Source organism: Schistocerca piceifrons, chromosome 1, assembly GCF_021461385.2.
Source record: "Schistocerca piceifrons isolate TAMUIC-IGC-003096 chromosome 1, iqSchPice1.1, whole genome shotgun sequence".
Lineage (NCBI taxonomy): Eukaryota > Metazoa > Arthropoda > Insecta > Orthoptera > Acrididae > Schistocerca > Schistocerca piceifrons.
The window spans coordinates 556,360,605-556,379,608 of NC_060138.1; the positions used below are offsets into that span (position 1 = coordinate 556,360,605).

The 19,004-nt window shown below is 41.9% G+C and overlaps 1 pseudogene; it reads left to right on the forward strand.

The window, feature by feature from the left end:
* Positions 1 to 14,629: 14,629 nt before the first annotated feature.
* LOC124721984 lies at positions 14,630 to 14,747 on the forward strand (annotated as a pseudogene).
* The last annotated feature ends 4,257 nt before the right edge of the window (positions 14,748 to 19,004 follow it).

A 19,004-nucleotide genomic window follows, 5' to 3' on the forward strand; every position in this document is an offset into this window, starting at 1 on the left:
GTGCTCTCTAACTATTTGCTCAAAATACTTTTCGGACAAGGCATCCAGCTCACTGTCACGTGAATACCTGTCTCTGGCATCGCATTTGATAGCTTGACACTCCCAATCTATACGTTGTTAATTGAAGTCGCCCTCTATTACAACGCCATGCTCAGGAAAATTACTAACGATATTCTGCACCTTCCATCTGAAGTGCTCTATCACTAGTGCTCATGACCCGGGGGCTATAAATGCATACGGTTACCATTTTTAACCGATCTTTGATACTTATCTTCGTCCACATTAATTCACGGTAGAAATCCGTGATAACCTCGCTAGATATTATCGAAATCTTTACTGCAGTAAACACGGCGCCACCACTGGCGACTAATCTATCCTGATAATAAATATTCCAATATGAACTTAGGATTTCGCTGTCTTTAACGTCTGGTATCAACCAACTTTCTGTTCCTGATACTGTCTGACCATTATAACCTTCACTAAGCGATACTAATTCTGGAAAATTACCTTAGAGGCTCCTGCTTTTTATTAAAATCATATTAACTTTGTCTATCTCTGATCTGCGAAGACGAAAGTTCTCTGACAAGGGAACCTCCCCATCGCACCCCCTCAGATTTAGTTATAAGTTGGCACGGTGGATAGGCCTTGAAAAACTGAACACAGATCAATCGAGAAAACAGGAAGAAGTTGTGTGGAACTATGAAAAAAATAAGCAAAATATACAAACTGAGTAGTCCATGCGAAGATAGGCAACATCAAGGACGGTGTGAACTCAGGAGCGCCGTGGTCCCGTGGTTAGTGCGAGCAGCTGTGGAGCGGGAGGTCCTTGGTTCATGTATTCCTTCGAGTGAAAAGTCTAATATTTTATTTTCAGACGATTATCAAAGTTCAGGCACTCACACATAATTAACTGCGCTCTCCAAAATTCCAGGACATGTTCAGATTTGCTTGGACATATGCAGGATTTTGCGGTCTACACACGGAAAAATATTAAAACGTTAAAAACGTATGTTTTGACAGAGCACAGGGAAAACTGTGCGACTGTGAAACTGTTGCATTCATTTGTTGTAGTTTATGTGACAAACCCTTATGTTTTCATCACTTTTTTGGGAGTGATTATCACATGCACAAGAAAACCTAAATCGGGCAAGGTAGAAGAATCTTTCTACCCATTCGCCAAGTGTACAAGTCAGGTGGGTCGACAACATATTCCTGTCATGTGACGCACCTGCCGTCACCAGTGTCGTATAGAATATATCAGACGTGTTTTCCTGTGGAGGAATCGGTTGACCTTGCGATCAAATGTTTTCGGTTCCCATTGGAGAGACACTTCCTTTCGTCTACTAATCGCACGGTTTTCCGGTGCGCTCGCAAAACACAGACACTAAACTTATTACAGTGAACAGAGACGTCAATGAACGAAGGGACAGATCGTAACTTTGCGAAAGTAAAGAAAGTAAACTTCTCACTCGCGGGAAGACTTGAACCAAAGACCTCCCGTTCCGCAGCTCCTCATGCTAACCACGGGACCAAGGCGCTCCTGAGCTCAGACAATCCTTGATGTTGCCTATATTGCGCATGGAGTACTAAGTTTGTATATTTTGCTTATTTTTTTCATAGTTCCACACAACTTCTTCCTGTTTTCTCGATTGATCTGTGTTCAGTTTTTCAAGGCCTATCCACTGTGCCAACTTATAACTAAATCTGAGGGGGGTGCGATGGGGAGGTTCCCTTGTCAGGAGATCGTAGCTGATTTATTAGGCAACTCGTCTTTGATCCCAAGGGAACATCTTTGATCCCACGGGAGGGTTTCTCTAAACTAAAACACCCCTATGTTTACACCACACGTACTCCGCTACCCTAGTATCGGCTTTCTGCGTGTAGTGCACGCCTGACCTATTAAGGCGAACCCTGCAGTTCAGTACCCGATAGTGGAGGTCGAGAAGTTCGCATCCGATACAGTCGCAGTCGTCAGAGCCTCGGGTTTAGACCTTCCTCTCAGCTCCAAATTAGAGGACCACGCTCAACCCTGGGTACGATGCTACAAACAGATAGCTTAACCTGCACCCTGCGTGCATCGCTAGTTGTCTACACCAGATCAACCATCCGCCGAGACGAGCGGAGGATGCCCTCACAAACTGAGTGACAGGCGCCGTCCGTGCCTACGTATGGCACAGTATGGGGCCGATTGCTTCTAGTGGCACATCTCGGTCCATGGACTATTAAAATTCTTCCCAGTATTACATTAGATTGTACTGCTGTAATATCTTTTTGTTAGTATATAATTTATTCCATTTCATATAAAACTGTTCGTATAAAATGTACTTAGTTAAATGAACGTACAAATCATTTTTCATTAGAAAAAACCATCAACAATAGTCCCCAACGTGGCGAAGGCCCGTTTCCTTTTTTCCTCCTGTATTAACATAGATCTTCTCTGTACGTACCTCGTCTTTCATCTGGAAGTAAATTTCATGTTCGTGTGTCACACTACGATATTGCAAACATTATACGAATATTGTAGCCAATTGTCTGCTTCCCAAAATCCGTCAGCAATGTAATTGTCCATGTGTAGCGGCCAACTCTGCATTTAGAATGAAATTTTCACTCCGTTGCAGAGTGAAAATTTTTGCTGGATACATTCCACAGGCTGTGACTAAGCCATGTCCGCGCCAAATCCTTTCTTCTAGAAGTGCCAGTTCTGCAAGGTCTGCAGGAGAGCTGCTGTGAAGTCTGAAAGGTAGGAGACGATGTACGGACGGAATCAAAGCTGTGAGGATTAGATTTGATTTACTTTCATTCCAATTGATCCGTACTGAGGAGGTCCTCCACGATGTAGAACATGTCAGAAAAACAATACATTACAAATATTTACAAGTGAAACAAATAAGCTCATGTACCTTCCACAGGTCCCAAGTGGAGTGATCCTCATTTTTTTTAATGAACACTATATGAAAGAATCATTTTACAAACACTCATTTACTAAGATCGCATTAATGCACTGAATTTAAAGTTTAAAAAATGTTTTTTTTAATTTATAAGGCAATAAACATATAACAGAACTTCTACAATACTTATTTACAACGAACACATTACTGCACTGAAATGGTGCCGAAGTTACGTTGTATATAAAAAAATTTGTTGGTTCTACTGAGAAATTCATCAACAGAGTAGGAGGAGTTGGCCACCAATAAATCCTTTAGGCTTCTGTTAAAATGAATTTAATTGGTTGTTAAGCTTTTTATGGGTGCTGGTAAGTTATTCAAAATGCATGTTCCTGAATAACGCTCTTATACAAGAATAAGTGACCTTAAATCCTTGTGAAGATTACTCTTATTTCTAATATTGATTCCATGGTTTGAGCTGTTGGTTTGAAAAAGTTATATTATTTTAACGACAAATTTCACTAAGGAATAAATGTATTGGGAAGCAGTAGTTAGTATTCCTAGTTCCTAAATAGGCTTCTATAGCATGTTCTTGAGTTCACTCCACATACAACTCTTATTGTACGTTTTTGTGCCCAGAAAACTTTAGCTTGGCTTGATGAATTACCCCAGAAAATAATGGCATATGACATGAAAGTAAGCATAGTATGCAAGCTTTTTCATTTTTATATCCCCTATGTCTGACACAATTCGCATTGCAAATAGAGTTTGTTAAGACGCTTGAGCAGTTCTGTGATGTGCTCCTCCCAGTTGAATTTATTATCAAGCTCTAATCCCAAGAATTTAACACTGTCCACTTCTTCTATCTGCCGGTCATCGTATGTTAGTCATATACTCGTGAAACACCTCTTACAAGTTCTGAACTGCATGTAGTGTGTTTTTTCCAAGTTTAGTGACAAAGAATTGGCTAGGAACCAGTAATAAATGTCCACAAATACTTTATTAGCCGATCTTTCAAAGATACACTTGATTTCCCATTTATTGCAATGGTTGTATCATTGGCAAACAAAACAAACTTGGCATCTCCTCATGTTACTGATGAAAGGTCATTGATATACACAAGAAAAAGTAAGGCCCTAAGATGGAAGCTTGTGGGACCCCACATGTAATTGATTCCCAGCTGGATGATGCCTGATAGCTTAACACATGTCTCTTTGCTAATAACACCCTTTGTTTCTTTACAGAGATATAAGATTTGAACCATTTTGCAGCATTTCCCTGTTGCATCATAGTATGGTAATTTACTTGAAAGAATATTGTGATTGATACAGTCAAATGCCTTTGAAAGATCACAACATATGCTAGTTACCTGGAATTTTTTGTCTAACGAATTAAGTAAGTATGTATAGCCTTCTCAATATCAGAACGCTTTATAAATCCGAACTGTGACTTTATGTAATTTGTGATAAGATAGCTATAAAGCAGATCCTATACTACATTTTCTAAAATTTTTGGGAATGCTGGCAAAAGTGAAATTGGGTGGAAATTTGATGCTATTTCTTTATCTCCCTTCATAAACAGTGGCTTAACTTCATCTTTCAACCATTCACGAAATATTTCACTCAAACGACTGGTTACACAGATAGTGTAATGTGCTACTTAACTCAGAATCACATTCTTTAATTAACTTCGTTGAAATTTCATAATGCTCACTAGATGTTTTTGATTTTAAAGATTTTATGATGAACATTACTTCTGCTGTGGTGGAGAGGGCCAAATTCATATTATGGAAGTTACTTGAAATGTCTGGTCTGAGGTATTCCATAGCAGCATCTACAGAACCTGACAACCCCATATGTGTGTTAAAAAGTTCTGCAACACTATATACATCTGTCACCAATGTATCATTTACTCTTAATGTGATTTGTCCCTCTTCATGTCTGGTTCTACAGGTCTCCTCCTTCACTATATCCCATATTGTCTTTATTTAGTTATCTGATATTTCAGTCTTTTCCTTCTAATATATCTGCTTTGATGTCCATATTACAGACCATGGTGGATGTGGATGGAAACTGCCAGGATGTGCCGTTAAAGACTCAGCCGTGATCTTGAAGTGTTTTATTATTCCCAGCTACACTGCTGTGTTCCTCTGTCTGTGTCACAGGGTCCTGCGATGCCGAGGACGCCACTTTACTGCCTGTGAAACAGCTTGGCACGGAAGGGCTACCTCAGAAACCCATGCAACTAACTGCACTACATGAGCTACAGCATCAACATCAGAACTGTTTCGGATTGAGAGATTCAGTTTTCTTTTTGTTTTACAAGATACCTCTATTCCTTGAGTAATCGATGGCTTCTTTGTAGACTTTGCTCTAACCTAGGTTAGTTTTGGGGGGAAACAGTTTTCAAATAAGGTAAGTACTTTATTAGCAAAACTGTTATAGTTTTCATTCATGCCATGAGCACTGTAAACATCACTCTGGTGAATGTCTGATGAGTGTCATAAAATAATAAATTTTTGGCTTATTCATTGCCCTCTTGAGCGCATATTTAATAGATTTTATATCCTGTTTAGTATTAACATTTAACAGAAGGAACTGCATGTAGTGGTCTGAGAGGCCATTGACTATTGGTTTTGTAATATAATTTTGTTCATTGGACTTTTCTATAAAGATATTATCAATGGCTGTTTGTGAGCGGTTGGCTACCCTAGTGGGGAAATTTACGGTGGGTATTAAGTTGAATGATAGTGTTACTATCTCAAATAAGTTCTCATTGGGAGAGTATTTAATGAAATCTACATGGAAGTCACCAGCAACCACTATTACTTTGTTTTTGGTTGTTAAATGGACCAGTGCAGCTTCAAGGTGGTTTATGAACAGATTAAAGTTACCTGCAGGTGCTCGATATACGCTTAATATTATGAAGGATTTTTTGTGAGATTCTACTTCTGTTGCACATGTTTCCATATGCTGTTCTAGGCAAAATTAATGAATATCCATGTTCTTAAATCTATGTCAGTTCCTGATGAATGTGGCAACTCCTCCTTTCTCCGTTTCTGCTCACCAAAAGTGAGATGCTAACCTAAATCCTGTAACACTTTAAAGTTCTATACCAGTGGTCACATGATGTTGAGAGAGGCAGATTGTGTAAGCAGGTTTTGAGGACTCTCATTCATTTAAGCAGATAATTAATGCATTAATCTTATTGGTCAGTCCTCGAATATTTTGATGGAATAAAGGTAACTGATATCGCACATTGATTGCGTTCAAAGAGTGTAGAGTTGAAATTTCTGCTGACTGTTGAAAAATTTTAATCAATAGCTGTTAATGCTGATGTAGTAAGCTAGAATTATATTTTTGGTTTCTTTCTCAAACTGAAGGCTTGTCGCAATCCTAAACACTATTAAAACTTGGTTTCTTTCTGTCGTCCCTACCCTAAAAAGGGGTCTTTTCTGAACCCTATAACCACTGGTATTTTATCACTCATGACAGTGCCTCCTCCCTTTAACTTTCCTTCTATTTTCCCAGCCAGTTTACCCTTCCCTAGGCCATGCCTAGTATAATACCACCTATTGAATCAACAGGAACCACACCAATGTGTGACCCTGCACCTGATATAAGCAGCTGATCCAACTCCAAATTAACCTATCCACGACGAGGATAGGTCGTGAGTCGTTATTGGGTAGCACAGATGGTGGAGCACTTTCCCGCGAAAGGCAAATGTCCTGAGTTCCAGTCTCCGCCCACCACACCGTTTCAATCTGCCAGAGAGTTCCATCTCTGCATTTATTCATAGCGGGTGTCTGTCGACTATTTTCTTCTAATTTAAGTTGATAGTGGTTTTCATTCGGATTAGTGATCTTTTGTCTTCCGACGATATGCAAAACAGTGACATCTAGTAGACGTTCCAACTCTTCCCCAATACATTTGATGACATGAGGATTTGTACAAGCCAATCCCACATATTCAGCTGGCTTTCCACGTACCACAGTGCAACGCCTCTCATGTAGACAGGAGATACATCGTGGTGATACAGGTACGCTCGGATCGGTTGTGTCAATGTGTAGGTGAATAGCTGCGTCTATAGACTAACAGAAATCAGAGTATATGATCACAAGCATCACATCACCTCGCACTTGGGTACAGTATGCACGGCATTGACCATGTGTTTAAGTCTCGTTGGAATAATGACTTAGATTGACGTACCACTACACGGAACCAATCTAACAGCAGCCTTGTTGGTCCCAATCTAAGCTACGTCATACAATATTACCTGCAAACAGCGAATCGTGGGTAGCAGCGCCCTTCACATTTGACAAGGAAATACCACAACGTCGCTGACAAAAGCTGCAGATTAGAAACCGCGCACTTTGACGCAGTAAACAAACCATGTTACCTATGTTGCAGCACTGAAGGAAAACATTCGTGAGCGTTCATATGCTCCGGACTAAGAGGTACACTCCTGGGTACAATCTTGATTCCGTAGGCAACCGCAAATAGTTTTTCAAGAATACATTGACCGTCTTGTTCCACAGTTACGTTAATAGTTACGTCGATTACTTTTGAAATAATTAACTGTTTATTTTATTTTTCTCCATCTGTCTCGATTTCTGTTGATTGCTCCTTATACAACAAAAGACATTCATTGTTGATCTGCCATTCGGTAAGTGTGTTCGACTTAAGAACCAAGATGGTGTAGATGGAAGAAATCTCCAGATACTGGATGGTTTGAAACATATCAGAATCATTTCAAAAGTTCTGTATACTGTAAGACAGAATTGAAGAAATTAATTTATTTCACAAAACTTCTTTGCAGTCCTTCAATATAATCTCCATTCTTGTTTATGACACCTTCCCAACGCTTTGGCAACTATGTCCTGGATGTAGGAAAATCATTTTTGAGTAGTCTGATTACTCGGGTCACCTGGCTGGTAGCTTCATCAATTATGTCAAAACGTTTCCTACGGAGTTGTTCTTTCTATTTGGGAAACAGATTAAAGTCTCGTGGGCTTTTGTCAGGACCGTATGGTGGCTGGTGGGATATTTCTCACCAATATTTGTCGTGTATTTCTCACACTATGAGGGCAGCAGCTGCAAGCATGCCAGGAATTCTTTAACGAATTTTCGGGGCAAAACATTTTGCAGGAAAACCTTCTGGTCTCGTAGGCAGTTTCTTCACATTTTTTTCGGCGATCGCTTATCAAGATGCCATTAACAATAACCTTAGAGGTGTTTCCTGTTGCAGTTGATGCCGTTCCACTTCTTGGGTTGTCGTCAGCGCTCACCCGACCTTCACGGAAACGAGGAGACCACCGTGATGTTGTGCTACGATGGACTAAGCTACTACAACTCACGTCTCTCAAAGCGTTGCGAATATCTACAGGGTTCTTTCCAGACAAGTATTCGATTTCTATGTAGGGAGTTGACTCTGTTTCCGCTTACATTTTAAAACTGAATTACTCACAACACAGCCAGGCGAACTAGCAAACACAAGAGGACCGTAACGCCTAAAGTCTCGAGCACAACTGACACCAACTTCAATTTGTTCTAACCACGGTAACGGTCCTGCATGTGCAGTGTGCAGAGCTTTTGAAATAACCATCGATTTGTATAACAGTGAGATGACACATATCGAAACCTGATATTAAGTACAAAACATTTCTGGGACCGACGAGTATTCTGAACGTTATTCACTGGTTACGTGCTGCAGATTTGAAATGAAGAATTTTCAGAAAGGTGGGAAACTAAGTAGATGGTACCTAGATAACTTGGAAGAACCAAAGGGAACATTAGTAAACTGTTTATTGAAACAGGGGTAGGGAATATAAAACACTAACTTACAAAAAAAAAAGAGGGGAAAAACTAAACTCCCAGCAGACACGGTAGTATGAGACTGTAACCCAGTACAGGTACACACGGCTGGAGGGTATGTTAATTATTTGAAAATTAAAGCAATAATAAGCCCTCAGTCGCAAAAATGAAGCTTTGTGACCTAGGTTTAGGCATTACTAAGAGTGCCTTCATCAGAAGTAGAACATTCAAACTGGCCTATAACGTAAGTACAAAATTTTTAGGAATACATTTTTTAAGTGTAAGTACTGACTAGCAGTACGAAAAAGAAACAGTACTTACATGTCACATAAAATAAATATCAAGCGATATAGCTGTAGTCACAAAATGTTAAAATAGAAAACAAAAAGTGCAAGCCCCTATGGGCTGCGCGCACATGTCGAGCTATGGTAGCATTTGCGGGCAGGTGAACATTACACCAAGAGTGTCATCTAGAAGCCGCAACTACAAAGAGGCTACTTAACATTCAAAACATAGACAGACCAATATTATGATGAACATTACGTAAATCATGAATAGGAGGCAATATTTTATCTGACAGCAGCAAACATGGTAACAATTTCTCTACATAAGAGCTTGGAAGAACAGTTTAAAGTCTGAAAACGTCAGAATTCCAAAGGGAGCTGAATAACTCTACATCTACATGTACATTTATATTCCGCAACCCATCCAACGGTGTGTGGTGGAGGGCACTTTACGTAGCACTGTCGTTACCTCCCTTTCCTGTTCCAGTCGCATATGGTTCGCGGGAAGAACGACTGCCGGAAAGCCTCCTGCGCGCTCGAATCTCTCTAATTTTACATACGTAATCTCCTTGGGAGGTATGAGTAGGGGGAAGCAATATATTCGATACCTCATCCAGAAACGCATCCTCTCGAAACCTGAACAGCAAGCTACATCGCGATGCAGAGCGCCTCTCTTGCAGAGTCTGCCACTTGAGTTTGCTACATATCTCCGTAACGCTATCATGCTTACCAAATAACCCTGTGACGAAACGCGCAGCTCTTCTTTGGATCTTCTCTATCTCCTCTGTCAACCCGACCTGGTACGGATCCCACACTGATGAGCAACACTCAATTATAGGTCGAACGAGTGTTTTGTAAGCCACCTCCTTTGTTGATGGACTACATTTCCTAAGGACTCTCCAAATGAATCTCAACCTGGCACCCGCCTTACCAACAATTAATTTTATATGATAATTCCACTTCAAATCGTTCCACCCGCATACTCCTTGATATTTTACAGAAGTAACTGCTACCAGTGTTTGTTCCGCTATCATATAATCATACAATAAAGGATCCTTCTTTCTATGTATTCGCAATACATTACATTTGTCTATGTCAAGGGTCAGTTGCCACTCCCTGGACTCGCATTCGGGAGGAGGACGGTTCAATCCCGCGTCCGACCATCCTGATTTAGGTTTTCCGTGATTTCCCTAAATCGCTCCAGGCAAATGCCGGGATGGTTCCTTTGAAAGAGCACGGCCGGCTTCCTTCCCCGTCCGTCCCTAATCCGACGAGACCGATGACCTCGCTGTCGGTCTCCTTCCCTAAAAACAACTCAACTCAATCACTCCCAGCACCAAGTGCCTATCCGCTGCAGATCTTCCCGCATTTCGCTGCAATTTTCTAATGCTGCAATGGCTCTGAGAACTATGGGACTAAACATCTAAGGTCATCAGTCCCCTAGAACTTGTTGTTGTTGTGGTCTTCAGTCCTGAGACTGGTTTGATGCAGCTCTCCATGCTACTCTATCCTGTGCAAGCTTCTTCATCTCCCAGTACCTACTGCAACCTACATCCTTCTGAATCTGCTTAGTGTATTCATCTCTCGGTCTCCCTCTTTTTTACCCTCCACGCTGCCCTCCAATACTAAATTGGTGATCCCTTGATGCCTCAGAACATGTCCGACCAACCGATCCCTTCTTCTAGTCAAGTTGTGCCACAAACTTCTCTTCTCCCCAATCCTATTCAATACCTCCTCATTAGTTACGTGATCTACCCACCTTATCTTCAGCATTCTTCTGTAGCACCCCATTTCGAAAGCTTCTATTCTCTTCTTGTCCAAACTAGTTATCGTCCATGTTTCACTTCCATACATGGCTACACTCCATACAAATACTTTCAGAAACGACTTCCTGACACTTAAATCTATACTCGATGTTAACAAATTTCTCTTCTTCAGAAACGATTTCCTTGCCATTGCCGTTAACCAAAACGGCCTTGCTGTGCTGGTACTGCGAACGGCTGAAAGCAAGGGGAAACTACAGCCGTAATTTTTCCCGAGGACATGCAGCTTTACTGTATGATTAAATGATGATGGCGTCCTCTTGGGTAAAATATTCCGGAGGTAAAATAGTCCCCCATTCGGATCTCCGGGCGGGTACTACTCAAGAGGACGTCGTTATCAAGAGAAAGAAAACTGGAGTTCTACGGATCGGAGGGTTGAATGTCAGATCCCTTAATCGGGCAGGTAGGTTAGAAAATTTAAAAAGGGAAATGGATAAGTTAAAGTTAGATATAGTGGGAATTAGTGAAGTTCGGTGGCAGGAGGAACAAGACTTTTGGTCAGGTGATTACAGGGTTATAAATACAAAATCAAATAGGGGTAATGCAGGAGTAGGTTTAATAATGAATAAAAAAATAGGAGTGCGGGTTAGCTACTACAAACAGCACAGTGAACGCATTATTGTGGCCAAGATAGACACAAAGCCCATGTCTACTACAGTAGTACAAGTTTATATGCCAACTAGCTCTGCAGATGATGAAATAGATGAAATGTATGACGAGATAAAAGAAATTATTCAGGTAGTGAAGGGAGACGAAAATTTAATAGTCATGGGTGACTGGAATTCGTCAGTAGGAAAAGGGAGAAAAGGAAACATAGTAGGTGAATATGGGTTGGGGGGAAGAAATGAAAGAGGAAGCCGCCTTGTAGAATTTTGCACAGAGCATAACTTAATCATAGCTAACACGTGGTTTAAGAATCATAAAAGAAGGTTGTATACCTGGAAGAATCCTGGAGATACCAAAAGGTATCAGATAGATTATATAATGGTAAGACAGAGATTTAGGAACCAGGTTTTAAATTGCAAGACATTTCCAGGGGCAGATGTGGATTCTGACCACAATCTATTGGTTATGAACTGCAGATTGAAACTGAAGAAACTTAAAAAAAGGGGGAATCTAAGGAGATGGGACCTGGATAAACTGAAAGAACCAGAGGTTGTAGAGAGTTTCAGGGAGAGCATAAGGGAACAATTGACAGGAATGGGGGACAGAAATACATTAGAAGAAGAATGGGTAGCTCTGAGAGATGAAGTAGTGAAGGCAGCAGACGATCAAGTAGGTAAAAAGGCGAGGGCTAATAGAAATCCTTGGGTAAGAGAAGAAATATTGAATTTAATTGATGGAAGGAGAAAATATAAAAATGCAGTAAATGAAGCAGGCAAAAAGGAATACAAACGTCTCAAAAATGAGATCGACAGGAAGTGGAAAATGGCTAAGCAGGGATGGCTAGAGGACCAATGTAAGGATGTAGAGGCTTGTCTCACTAGGGGTAAGATAGATACTGCCTACAGGAAAATTAAAGAAACCTTTGGAGAGAAGAGACCCACTTGTATGAATATCAAGAGCTCAGATGGCAACCCAGTTCTAAGCAAAGAAGGGAAGGCAGAAAGGTGGAAGGAGTATATAGAGGGTTTATACAAGGGCGATGTACTTGAGGACAATATTATGGAAATGGAAGAGGTTGTAGATGAAGACGAAATGGGAGATAAGATACTGCGTGAAGAGTTTGACAGAGCACTGTAAGACTTGAGTCAAAACAAGGCCCCGAGAGTAGACAACATTCCATTAGAACTATTGATGGCCTTGGGAGAGCCAGTCATGACAGAACTCTACCATCTGGTGAGCAAGATGTATGAGACAGGCAAAATAGCCTCAGACTTCAAGAAGAATATAATAATTCCAATCCCAAAGAAAGCAGGTGTTGACAGATGTGAAAATTACCGAACTATCAGTTTAATAAGTCACAGCTGCAAAATACTAACACGAATTTTTTACAGACGAATGGAAAAACTAGTAGAAGCCAACCTCGGGGAAGATCAGTTTGGATTCCGTAGAAACACTGGAACACGTGAGGCAATACTGACCTTACGACTTATCTTAGAAGAAAGATTAAGGAAAGGCAAACCTACGTTTCTAGCATTTGTAGACTTAGAGAAAGCTTTTGACAATGTTAACTGGAATACTCTCTTTCAAATTCTGAAGGTGGCAGGTATAAAATACAGGGAGCGAAAGGCTATTTACAATTTGTACAGAAATCAGATGGCAGTTATAGGAGTCGAGGGGCATGAAGGGGAAGCAGTTGTTGGGAAAGGAGTGAGACAGGGTTGTAGCCTCTCCACGATGTTATTCAATCTGTATATTGAGCAAGCAGTAAAGGAAACAAAAGAAAAATTCGGAGTAGGTATTAAAATTCATGGAGAAGAAGTAAATACTTTGAGGTTCGCCGATGACATTGTAATTCTGTCAGAGACAGCAAAGGACTTGGAAGAGCAGTTGAACGGAGTGGACAGTGTCTTGAAAGGAGGATATAAGATGAACATCAACAAAAGCAAAACGAGGATAATGGAATGTAGTCAAATTAAATCGGGTGATGCTGAGGGAATTAGATTAGGAAATACAGCAAGGCCCTAGAACTTAGAACTACCTAAACCTAACTAACCTAAGGACATCACACACATCCATGCCCGAGGCAGGATTCGAACCTGCGGCCAAAGCAGTCGCGCGGTTCCAGACTGTAGCGCCTTTGACCGCTTGGCCACTCCGGCCGGCTAATGCTGCGACTTCTCTGTGGCACGCCAGAGGTTACTTCAACGTCTATAGACGATTCTCCATTGAGAACAACATGCTGTGTTCTGTTTGCTAAAAACTCTTCAGTCAGCCACACAGCTGGTCTGATATTCCGTATGCTCTTATTTTGTTTATCAGGCGACAGTGCGGAACTGTATCGAACGCCTTCCGGAAGTCAAGGAAAATGGCATCTAATATTTTCTGGATCTCATGAAAAAATTAAGTGAGTTGGGTCTCACACGATCGTTGTTTCCGCAATCCATATTGATTCCTACAGAGTAGATTCTGGGTTTCCAGAAATGACATGATACGAGAGCAAAAAACATGTTCTAAAATTCTACAACAGATCGATGTCAGAGACATAGGTCTATAGTTTTGCGCATCTGCTCGACGACCCTTCGTGAAGACTGGGACTACCTGTGCTCTTTTCCAATCATTTGGAACCTTCCGTTCCTCTACTGACTTGCCGTACACGGCTGTTAGAACGGGGTCAAGTTCTTTCGCGTACTCTGTGAAGAGTCGAATTGGTATCCCGTCAGGTCCAGTGGACTTCCCTCTGTTGAGTGATTTCAGTTGCTTTTCTATTCCTTGGACTCTTATTTCGATGTCAGCTAGTATAAAAACGGTATAACATGAAATGTAGCTAATATAAACCATTTAATCAACAAAAATTATTAATCGAGTTAGATATTAAAAATATTTCCGTAACTCCACGAGGCAACGCGAAATCAAATATCAAGTAACGGCTTTATACCGTTGAGGACGCTTTTATTACGTAAATGTAGCTACTCATTAAGAATTAGGCCATCATTTCGAGAAAGATGTTTAAAAATTTCTAATTCTTCGAGAATCTCTACACCCTCTCTTCTCAGTGTGCTAAATGATGATATCGTGAACAGCCTTAGGCGCGTGACCCGTAATCAGGAGGTGGTCGGCATAGGACGAATTTTGTATGCTAGAGCCATTTCTTCTTCAAAGATGTTCTTTGTATTTGACTGTAAAGGCACGTCCTGTTTGTCCTATGCAGTAAGAAGACCGCCAACGGCCTTGCCGCAGTGGGGACACCGGTTACCGTCAGATCACCGAAGTTAAGCGCTGTCGGGCTGGGCTAGCACTTGGATGGGGGACCATTCGGTCTGCCGAGAGCTGTTGGCCAGCGGGATGCACTCAGCCCTTGTGAGGCAAACAGAGGAGTTACTTGATTGAGAAATAGCGGCTCCGGTCTCGGAAACTGACATACGGCCGGGAGAGCGGTGCGGTGTACTGACCACATGCCCCTCCATATTCGCATCCAGTGACGCCTGTGGGTGAGGAAGACACGGCGGCCGGCCGGTGCCTTTGGGGCTTCATGGCCTGTTTAGGAGGAGTTTAGTTTAGTTTACTTTAGTAAGAAGAGCAAGTGTAGCAAAAAAAACTTATAGACACCAGCGTTTTTAAAAGAGGAATGGGTCGGTTATAAGTTACTAGAGTTTCAATTTTTGTGACCGGTTGAATGGCCACTGTGGTGCATTAGTGTTGCTCGTGTTTAGTGTTGTTACCAGGCCTCGAACATGTGTATACGTGGCGCGGACAGCGTCAGATGTTGTCCACCTCCGGTAGCTGAGTGGTTGCCAGTACGGTAGATCTGCGTGTTTGGTCAGTGGGTTAGCTACCCTCTGTTACAAAAAACTGAGTGAATGGATCAACGAAGAAACTAAATGGGTGTCATCAGAGGTCCGCCCAGAACAAATTCAACGAACACTATAGAACAAAATTAGATTTAAAAAAAGTTGTTAGCGTGACAGAATGTCATTCCTAAGGGCACGGGTTCGATTCCCGTCAGGGTCGGAGGTTTTCTCCGTTCAGGAACTGGGTGTTGTGTTGTCCTACTCATCATCATTTCAGCCCCATCGACGCGCAAGTCGCCGAAGTGGCGTCAAGTCGAAAGACTTGCACTCGATGAACGGTCTACCCGTCGGGAGGCCCTAGTCAAACTACATTTGTTTTTAGCTTCAGACGTTGAGTGACCACTGAAGGACAGGGAGATGTTACATACTAAAGTGAGGCAGCGTTATCAGCAACTGGTAGAATTTGAAAGAGGCCTAATTGTGGATTTTCAAACAAATGTTCAAATGTGTGTGAAATCTTATGGGACTTAACTGCTAAGGAGATCAGACCCTAAGCTTACACACCACTTAACCCAAATTATCCTAAGGACAAACACACACACACACACTCATGCCCGAGGGAGGACTCGAACCTCGACCGGGACCAGCCGCACAGTCCCCGACTGCAGCGCCTGAGACCGCTCGGCTATTCCCGCGCGGCTGGATTTTCATTTGGTCGACTTACTGAATCGTGCAGTATCCAGATTTGTGGGGCATTCGGATGTGACGGTGGCCGCCTAATGGACATAATGGGAAGGGGAGGACATATTCGTCGTCGTGGTTCCGGCCTACCACGTCAGACCATCACAAGTCAGGACCACTATACAGAGCACCATTAATGTCGTAACCCATTCTCACTTGCGCCGGCCATTCGAAAACAAGTAATGAACTCCCAGCAACATTCGGTGTCATCCCTCACCATTGTTTGGAGACTAGCAGCAGCCAGACAAGCGAACAATATTCCGTGCTTAGGCTGCCGTTAATGCCACAACACAAACGGTTGAAACAAGGAACCTTCCTTCAGAATTGTTGGGAACCTCGGGAAAACATACGATGACGAAGGTCTTATGGTGGCCGTTTTTGCAGCAGCTATACACAAACTGTAGTAGATTAAAAGAAAATTACCTTTTAGCATGCTTTGGAATTATTTTTTTAAATTTATTTGTACAACGAGGCGTGTTGTGAATTAGTTACAAGGAATCTTCCGTGGGTGTCAAATAGGCGTCTAATCCACTATTTGAAAGCCAAACAGCTTTTTCGCATGTGGAGAACCGGTTGTAGGCTTGCGGTTGTTCTTGTTATCGCTCTGTTTTTGACACACTAGACACAGAAAATGGCAGTTACCGTGCTATGCTTCGAAAACAAAGCGAACGGATCAGTGTTGTAGGAGCAAATGACGTCACTCGGAAGGAGTCGACGCCAATGTCGCCCAACAACGAAGGTTTGCCACAACGACAGGTCTTCGTCCGCGGTTATTAACGGTGGCTGCATCATGGTTGCGGATCTAGGCTGCTGTGGAATTTTACGCCATAACAGAGTTATCCATTCACCACCCACGTCACAGTCTCCATCCAGTAGCATTAACTCTCCGGCAGACTATACTGCACCAACATTGCCAGGAAAGTGGATTTCGTTGAGAATAACTTACGAGGAGCCAAGGGATTCTCCCAGCGGAGTACCCACTATATTAAGAATAATTATATTTTTCCATGCTCATCATTTCTCGTGTTGGCCGTCAGTACACACAGAGAACAGACGCAGATCTATAGATCTCAGACGTCAATGAGTTTTTTCTTCACACAATCGTAAACTGTAACACTACATTGCCTCTCTATTTTGATAAAAAAATTATCTGTTCCATTGCTCTGAAAGCGAACAGCGAAGTCCTCTATTGCATAGTGATTACACTTTTGTCGTCTGCGAAATATTAAATCCCGTTTTACTCTCCCAGGCGATAACAGCATGTAACTTGTTTTTGTGGCAGGTATTTCTGATAGTAGTCAACAACTGCAAAAGGGTGGTTCTAGTCGCCGGTGCATACCATCTACTTCGTTTCAATGTGGTGTTCTTTAAGATCAACGAAAGTATATGCAGAGGTTTTTAAATTTTCTCAGAGCAGCCTACTAGTATAACCAACCTGTGTTAGGGAGTAAACCAAATGGAATTCCATACTACATCATCCACAAACACTGCATTTAGTTACCACTTCCTGTGCAGAAGGCGTGTAACTGTTTTGCTGATTTGAGTTTGCGTTGAGATATTTCCTAGTAATCGATGATGTCGTTCCGGATGAGTAACCTCGTACCACCGACACAGCTCTGGTCTGTCCATTAACATGTGCGAACGTTATTTTCGAAAACAGACTATGTGAAACCGTCATTTGTTTATTTCCATTTCTACTACTAGTGCTACCATAAAGAAATTGGGCGTCGTTTGCAATTTGTCGACCTTAGTTTACACTTCAGTTGACGAAGTTTTGTGTTAGAATAAACACTTAAGTCACAGTTTGTTGCATTTGTCTCCACACATTTTTCAGCTGAACAGCAGAAAGGAAAAGGAAAGTGAAATTATTGATATTGTTTCGTCTGTGGGACATTAAGCTTTACCACGTGGACTGTATATTTATTCATATATATTAATTGGTTAATGACTTCAACGACTCTTTTAATCACGTGAGCCGATGCAGTGAAAAGAGTGAAATATTTCTCATAGCGATCAACCCATGACCGATTTCGATCACCACAGTCTCATGGCTACCGGTCTCAGGCACCTTGTCACGGTCCGTGAGGCTGCCTCCGTCGGAGGTTCGAGTCCTCCTCTCGGGAATGGGGGTGTGTTTTGTCCATAGCGTAAGGTAGTTTAAGTTAGATTAAGTAGTGATTAGGCTTAGGGACCGATGACCTCAGCAGGTGACCTTACCACAAATTTCCAAATTTTTCATGGCTACATTTCCTTGTGGCACAGTACTGGGATCAGTAGGTGGTATCAGCGGTGTGTGTCCATGGTGCATTCCTGAAATGAACAATTCCTCTAGTTACGAAGTTATCCACGAAGTCTCACGCTAGGTTAAATAGCTGCGCATTGTAATTAATTCCGATCGCATTCGCTCTCTCTCTCATGCGAACATTTCACTGTTATTCACTCATTCCGCTTCCACAGTCAGACGCATGCTTTACATTTCATCACAACGGATAATTAGTAATTAGCATAGCGTAAAGCGTTTCATGAGACAGTATGCATGACCCAGTAACGAACTGAAAAATCGCTGATTGGAAACGTGTGATGAATACACCGCATGATTTAATCACCTTGGAATTTAACAGTTTCATACATTTACCAGCGTGACACCTTTTAATGAAATATATGTCACCACAGGTCATAGCAAAACTCAACTAGTAATTGACAGTTGCCCCTGTAGAATAAATTGGAGGAAGTTCGTTCGATCGATGCTCTTTTCAAATGGTTCAAATGGCTCTGAGCACTATGCGACTTAACGTCTGAGGTCAACAGTCGCCTAGAACTTAGAACTAATTAAACCTAACTAACCTAAGGACATCACACACATCCATGCCCGAGGCAGGATTCGAACCTGCGACCGTAGCGGTCGCTCGGCTCCAGACTATAGCGCCCAGAACCGCACGGCCACTCCGGCCGGCGATGCTCTTTTCAAATGCTCAAGGACAAAAATAAAAAACTAGGCCAATCGTTCGATTGGTTATGTTCTACATGTGGCCCCGTTTATCATCTGTCGTACTTGTGTAAAACT